At 44.1% G+C, this 8471-nt stretch overlaps 1 non-coding gene across 1 annotated transcript; it reads left to right on the top strand.

Moving 5' to 3' along the window:
* The first annotated feature begins 1094 nt into the window (after window positions 1-1094).
* Trnas-cga (transfer RNA serine (anticodon CGA)) lies at window positions 1095-1169 on the top strand. Its single transcript has one exon. It is a non-coding gene; the product is annotated as a tRNA-Ser (tRNA).
* Window positions 1170-8471: the final 7302 nt, after the last annotated feature.

Below are 8471 nucleotides of genomic sequence, written 5' to 3'. Positions count from 1 at the left end.
CTATGTAGGCTCCTTTTATTCTTTTTCCTTATCCTTTGATCCTTTTTGTTGACTCATGCCTTGTACCATTAGGTGAACTATGCTCATGGCCACTTAATAAATTATTTAGTCTTTTCAAAAATTCTAGATATGCCGTTCCACTAGTCATAATATATTTCCAAGAAATTCTATTATGATATTCAGTGCATAAGACTTTGACTACATACTAGAAAAAACTTCCATTTTGACTACAAATAAAGTAAAAATTCATTAATGGAATGAAACATTATTAAACTTAAGATTACATCTATTAGATATTCATACACATATTAATAAATTTTTTCAACTTTTTATATGGGTATAAACATATTAGTTTCTTGTTCTCAGAATTAATCAGAAAATAACTAAATCTATAAGGTATTGAAAACCGCAAATCAATGGAGGAAAGATACATTACTCCAAAGAACTTTTGAAATTGTTCCTCCAAGTTATCTGGCCTAGTCCTCACTGGCTCATTAATTTTATTGATGTCACGAGCATCTAACACCAGACGTATTTTTCCACTATCCTTTGTAACTGCTAGTAACGGGCTGTTGTAGGATGACATTGATGGCTCAATTATTCCCCATTCTAGCATCTTATGTATTTATAATTTTACTGTCTCCTTTTTCGACCACAGAACAGAGTAAGTAGCATTACAAAATGTTTTATGTGGTATCACATCAGTGTTGTACATATTACCTCTGATGACCCCTGGCCTCTCAGAAAATATTTTTATTTGTTCTGTTAATATCTGAGATAACTGTAATTGTTGCTCTGGTGTCAGATATGCGGATTCCTGAAACTTCCTGGCAGATCAAAACTGTGTACTGGACCGAGACTCGAACTCGGGGCCTATGCCTTTCGTGGGCAAGTACTCTACCAACTGTCTACCCAAGCACGACTCACGCCCCGTCCTCAGAGCTTTACTTCTGCCAGTACCTCGTCTTCCACCTTCCAAATTTTACAGAAGCTCTCCTGCGAAACTTTCAGAACTAGCACTCCTGAAAGAAAGTTTGGAAGGTGGGAGACGAGGTACTGGCAGAAGTAAAGCTGTGAGGACGGGGCGTGAGTCGTGCTTGGATAGCTCAGTTGGTAGAGCACTTGCCTGCGAAAGGCAAAGGTCCCGAGTTCGAGCCTCGGTCCAGCACACAGTTTTGATCTGCCAGGATGTTTCATATCAGCGCACACTCCAGTGCAGAGTGATAATCTCATGTAGACTCCTCTACTTTATCTTTTTGTTGATTGACAGGATTCTGTGGTACCAACATTCTCTCCACTGTAATAGTTATAATCTCGCCCCCCCCCCCCAAAGCACTGCTGCATATGCAGTATTTTTGGCAAGTTACACTTTACTTTGACATTGTGACAATATTTGCCATGTATAGCTTTTGTGCGTAGCAGTTCCAGTTGCACTCTTACTTCTCCATACTCTAGACTGCAAATACCTTGAGAGAGGTCCACATAGGCATTCCTTTCTCTGAAAAATTCCCAACCCAGAATACAGACGACTCTCAATCCCTTTACTACTAGTAACATGAAATGAAATGCTCCATTTCCCTAGGGTGACCAGATGCAGTTGTTTAAAAAGGAGGACAAACAGCTTCATAAAGGAGGACAAAGGAAAAAAAGAGGACACATCAAATGGGTCAATTGCAGATGTGGATACCAGCGATCAGCTTTGGAAAAGTCACGTGACTACCGGGTATTACCAGAGATAACTAGTAGTTAATTGTTACTGGTGGTCCGGTGGTGATTCCCAGAGCAATATTTTTTTAAATTAATAACATTGATAGTGGTGAGAGTGTGGCATCAATTGTCTTTATATTTACGCATAGTTTTGAGATTTAGCAGAGATAGCTGCCTAAACGCCACTCCTGATTGGCAACTTTCAGGTGACTTGTCCAAAGCTGATGGTTGGTATCCTCATCTGCAGTATTCCCCATCAAACATAAGTTCAATTTTAATAAATGAGTTTATTATTTATAAACATAACATACATACGTTCCTTAACAGTTATTGATACTTCTCGGAAGAACCAAGTTTTTGTAGGAGTTTAGGTTTACTTAATTACGGTCACAAATCACACATGCACTACAGGAAGCCAAGCCAATACAAAGCGAAAATACGAAACGATAATTTTAAATAATCGATATTTGCATTCGCTTATAGGTCGATCAACGATAACATCGACGATTCTGGTGCCACCTACTAACACCGCCTTCGCGCGTGTTTATGACGAAGGCTGTACCAATAGTTAAAGTATTTAAGAAAAGAGCAGTAGAACGGGACGAATTGTAAATTTAACTGTATTACGCTCAACTTTGCGAAAAAGCGGGGAAAAGTAAAAATCCGCCCGGACTCTGGACAAAGAGTTAAAAAGGAGGACATGTCCGGATTAATCCGGACGTCTGGTCACCCTACATTTCCCATAAATATGTCCACCTGTACCTGGCTCTTAACTACCTGTGCTGGCAACTCTGGCACTTTATGAAATTGGCACAACTTCTTGTAGAAATCATAACTCATCACATTAACAGTGGCTCCTGTATCTACACTCCTGGAAACGGAAAAAAGAACACATTGACACTGGTGTGTCAGACCCACCATACTTGCTCCGGAAACTGCGGCGGGGCTGTACAAGCAATGATCATACGCACGGCACAGCGGACACACCAGGAACCACGGTGTTGGCCGTCAAATGGCGCTAGCTGCGCAGCATTTGTGCACCGCCGCCGTCAGTGTCAGCCAGTTTGCCGTAGCATACGGAGCTCCATCGCAGTCTTTAACACTGGTAGCATGCCGCTACAGCGTGGACGTGAACCGTATGTGCAGTTGACGGACTTTGAGCGAGGGCGTATAGTGGCATGTGGGAGGCCGGGTGGACGTACCGCCGAATTGCTCAACATGTGGGGCTTGAGGTCTCCACAGTACATCGATGTTGTCGCCAGTGGTCGGCGGAAGGTGCACGTGCCCGTCGACCTGGGACCGGATCGCAGCGACGCACGGATGCACGCCAAGACCGTAGGATCCTACGCAGTGCCGTAGGGGACCGCACCGCCACTTCCCAGCAAATTAGGGACACTGTTGCTCCTGGGGTATCGGCGAGGACCATTCGCAACCGTCTCCATGGGCTACGGTCCCGCACACCGTTAGGCCGTCTTCCGCTCACGCCCCAACATCGTGCAACCCGCCTCCAGTGGTGTCACGACAGGCGTGAATGGAGGGACGAATGGAGACGTGTCGTCTTCAGCGATGAGAGTCTCTTCTGCCTTGGTGCCAGTGACGGTCGTATGCGTGTTTGGCGCCGTGCAGGTGAGCGCCACAATCAGGACTGCATACGACCGAGGCACACAGGGACAACACCCGGCATCATGGTGTGGGGAGCGATCTCCTATACTGGCCCTACACCTCTGGTTATTGTCAAGGGGACACTGAATAGTGCACGGTACATCCAAACCGTCATCGAACCCATCGTTCTACCATTCCTAGACCGGCAAGGGAACTTGCTGTTCCAACAAGACAATGCACGTCCGATGTATCCCGTGCCACCCAATGTGCTCTAGAAGGTGTAAGTCAACTACCCTGGCCAGCAAGATCTCCGGATCTGTCCCCCATTGAGCATGTTTGGGACTGGATGAAGCGTCGTCTCACGCGGTCTGCACGTCCAGCACGAACGCTGGTCCAACTGAGGCGCCAGGTGGAAATGGCATGGCAAGCCGTTCCACAGGACTACATCCAGCATCTCTACGATCGTCTCCTTGGGAGAATAGCAGCCTGCATTGCTGCGAAAGGTGGATATACACTGTACTAGTGCCGACATTGTGCATGCTCTGTTGCCTGTGTCTATGTGCCTGTGGTTCTGTCAGTGTGATCGTGTGATGTATCTGACCCCAGGAATGTGTCAATAAAGTTTCCCCTTCCTGGGACAATGAATTCACGGTGTTCTTATTTCAATTTCCAGGAGTGTATTATGATATTGACAGGTATACTAAAAACTTTAGCTTGAACCACAGACTGTATCAACTCACTATCTACTTGGTTACATCTCTTATTCTCAGCTAAAAGTTCCTCCTTCATTGCAACACCATCGTTATATTCGTTATATTTTAACATATTGGCTATATCCTGTTTCTCCTTACTCTTTTGTGAGCTCTCCCCCCTGTCCCATGGCCAACAATTGAGAGCTATTTGGGGCCGTCTTTAGTTTGTCGAATTAGTTGATGTAGGACGATTGTCATTCATCACATCAACGATTCTCACACTTTGATTCTGGTTCTGCCAAGCAAAGTTTTTTGAAGTATCTGCTTGACTATGTTCGTTCCTATTGTTACTATAGTTTGAGTATCTTTCGTTGTTATTCTGATTCGTTGTTATTCTGATTATCCTGTCTTGGATACCATGGCATTCCAAACCTATTCTTTCCCTGTGGCCCTGCGTCTCGCATTTGCTGTTGATTGCCACCTCCTGGGCCAAATCTTTCCTTATATCATCGTTTTCGTCTATATTGAGGTGAACTGTTTCCCCAAGCCTGTCTATTGTTATTAGCTTTGTCATCATTCGTGTGGCTTTTAAATGACTGATTTCCATTCATAGGTTTACCATTGCGGTTTCGACCATTAGAACAATTGCCACAATTATTCCAACTATTTTGCCTATTGTTGTTTTTTCTTCATACTCGTAACTTGCTACTTTGCAACTTTAAGTCTACCTGGATTAGATCTATTGAATCCGAGACAGGCAAGAAGTTATCCATATCGTTGTCTGGTACATGGATTAGTTTTTCTCTAATATTGGGTGGAAGTCTGGATTTTCATACTATGATCACAGCACAATTTGAGATCGGTTCGTACCAATATCGCGTTTTGCTAATATATTTTTTTGAAATTCTTCCTTAAGCTTCCTTGTTTATATGCCTCTAGACTGTGTTTTCTAAATCTTTCCTGAGTACAGGGTGACCAGTATTTGTTTAGAAATGTTTTCTCAAACTGTTCACAAGAGTAGCCAGTTACAGCTGCATCTGTTGCCCATAGTGCAGCATCTCCTACTATGTGCGAAACAATAAACTGTATCTTTTGTTTCACAATCAATGCTCTGGACAGTATATTTCGAAAACTCATTATGAATACTAGAGGGTGAATGTTTTTTTATCGGTGGCGAAGGTTTGAAACTGGCGGTGTTTGATTAAACTGTCCTCCATCATTATCGAAGATACAGTCGGCGTAGCCTCTGCACGATTCAATAATTCACTGCTAGGACTATACATTCCTGCCTGTACCCCATAAAGTGGGTTATTATAGGTGGCAGCGAACAGCTGATTATCGTATGAAACATGAGAAGTAGGTATATAATTGCTCTCCATTCTCATGTTGTTTACCATTTCCTGTTGCGTCTGATTAATTGGAACAGTTGAGTGAACTGCGGGAATAGTGCGTGCCACTTCTGTATGTATTTTTTCGTCTATTTGTTTCTCTTTGTCATCTATCCATTGTTCTACTTTTTGTACGACCTTTTTTTGTGCGTTCCGCTAAGCAATTCTGTATCTTCTCTTCCTTTCCTAATTCTATGTTTTCTACCTTTTCGGTCATGTATCTTCCTTAATGCTGTTTTGTTCTATCTGCAGATTTTGTACATCTGTCGTTAGACTGGCTACCAAATCTGGTAATTCTTGGTACGCTTGTTTTAAGCTGGCTATGTCTGCTTTCATGACTTCGAAACTTTTCAGTTTTTTGCATATTCTGTTTTCCCTTTCTTCTCTCTCTCTTTCTCTCTCCTCCGGTTGATTTTGGAACTGATCTAATTTCATCAAAATAGCAGTTACGGCGTCGTTACCCTGTGCGGCGCACGTAACTTTTTGTTTAGTCGTCGGCGCGGCAGTTTCACCTGCAACAGTTGACAACACACTGTCATCAGAGCTACGCTCGATCTCTGCGCGCTGATGTGCAGTCTCGGTTTCATAATTAGTAATACTGTATTGCATATTTCTATGCGAAGTAGATCCCATGGGAATTTCCTCTAATTTGTTATCACTATTCTTTCGTGAATCTGCTACTATATCGATCTCTCTCCTAGTCTTGCTACGTAATCTCATGGATTCTCAACGGGACAACTTTCTTCGCACGGTAATCACCACAAAAATAATAATAATACAATCTACAATTTCTAATACACAAAATCTACAACAAATATAAATTTCCTTGCTTACTGGAATTACTATTGGCCAAACACTACAACTCGGTACGAACCATGTATACTGGCATACAACACGACACACGAAAGCTAGAGATATTTTCAGAAGCCTTCTTACTGTCGGCTTTATTCTTATTATTCAGCTCTGGTATGTAGCTAGGTTCCAGGTCTTCGGTTTTCTCATTACATCGAAATTAATAATCCTCATACACATGAAAAAGATTACATGTACCAGCATTTATTTTCTTATCTTAAAAATACATTCTTTACATATACATAAATTTTCTGGAACATTGAGCTCCACGTCGGGCGTCAGTTATCGCATAACCTTTTTTCAAAAGTGAATAAAATAAATTATTCTGATAATTGGAAATGAAAATGTTTTGTTAAAAATTCTCTTTTATGTTGATTAAAAGCCACAGCTAATTTTTCTCAGGGCGCTATCGCCAGATGTACACTCCTGGAAATGGAAAAAGAACACATTGACACCGGTGTGTCAGACCCACCATACTTGCTCTGGACACTGCGAGAGGGCTGTACAAGCAATGATCACACGCACGGCACAGCGGACACACCAGGAACCTCGGTGTTGGCCGTCAAATGGCGCTAGCTGCGCAGCATTTCTGCACTGCCGCCGTCAGTGTCAGCCAGTTTGCCGTGGCATACGGAGCTCCATCGCAGTCTTTAACACTGGTAGCATGCCGCGACAGCGTGGACGTGAACCGTATGTGCAGTTGACGGACTTTGAGCGAGGGCGTATAGTGGGCATGCGGGAGGCCGGGTGGACGTACCGCCGAATTGCTCAACATGTGGGGCGTGAGGTCTCCACAGTACATCGATGTTGTCGCCAGTGGTCGGCGGAAGGTGCACGTGCCCGTCGACCTGGGACCGGACCGCAGCGACGCACGGATGCACGCCAAGACCGTAGGATCCTACGCAGTGCCATAGGGGACCGCACCGCCACTTCCCAGCAAATTAGGGACACTGTTGCTCCTGGGGTATCGGCGAGGACCATTCGCAACCGTCTCCATGAACCTGGGCTACGGTCCCGCACACCGTTAGGCCGTCTTCCGCTCACGCCCCAACATCGTCCAGCCCGCCTCCAGTGGTGTCGCGACAGGCGTGAATGGAGGGACGAATGGAGACGTATCGTCTTCAGCGATGAGAGTCGCTTCTGCCTTGGTGCCAATGATGGTCGTATGCGTGTTTGGCGCCGAGCAGGTGAGCGCCACAATCAGGACTGCATACGACCGAGGCACACAGGGCCAACACCCGGCATCATGGTGCGGGGAGCGATCTCCTACACTGGCCGTATACCTCTGGTGATCGTCGAGGGGACACTGAATAGTGCACGGTACATCCGAACCGTCATTGAACCCATCGTTCTACCATTACTAGACCGGCAAGGGAACTTGCTGTTCCAACAGGACAATGCACGTCCACATGTATCCTGTGCCACCCAACGTGCTCTAGAAGGTGTACGTCAACTACCCTGGCCAGCAAGATCTCCGGATCTGTCCCCCATTGAGCATATTTGGGACTGGATGAAGCGTCGTCTCACGCGGTTTGGACGTCCAGCACGAACGCTGGTCCAACTGAGGCGCCAGGTGGAAATGGCATGGCAAGCCGTTCCACAGGACTACATCCAGCATCTCTACGATCGTCTCCATGGGAGAATAGCAGCCTGCATTGCTGCGAAAGGTGGATATACACTGTACTAGTGCCGACATTGTGCATGCTCTGTTGCCTGTGTCTATGTGCCTGTGGTTCTGTCAGTGTGATCATGTGATGTATCTGACCCCAGGAATGTGTCAATAAAGTTTCCCCTTCCTGGGACAATGAATTCACTTTGTTCTTATTTCAATTTCCAGGAGTGTATAATATGTTTTCCAGCGTGAAGACATCAGTCTTACACACGATGGATTTAGAAAAAAAAATTCTTTTATGTTACACGCTAAACCAGTTAAATAAACTGCTTAATTATTTTTTTCTGTGAGGCCCTATGCTCCAGTATACCTGCCTATGTGCAATGGCAGCGTATACACTAATAAAAATTATTATTCTTAAAACTGTACCTCTGGTCTAAAAAATGAAATGGAAAATATTACAAGACGACGTTCTGTATTTATTAAGAGTATTATCTTTAATATTTCTTGCAATAAATGACTATTAAAAGCATTTTTATTATTTTATTATTAATGGCGTCGCTACAACTATTAACTTATACAAAATAGCCAGGGCAACATTTAATTATTATGTAAATG

Source organism: Schistocerca gregaria, chromosome 1 (genome assembly GCF_023897955.1).
Source record: "Schistocerca gregaria isolate iqSchGreg1 chromosome 1, iqSchGreg1.2, whole genome shotgun sequence".
Classification (NCBI taxonomy): Eukaryota; Metazoa; Arthropoda; class Insecta; order Orthoptera; family Acrididae; genus Schistocerca; species Schistocerca gregaria.
Note: the sequence above shows the minus strand (reverse complement) of the source record. Positions and strands in the feature narration are given on the sequence as shown.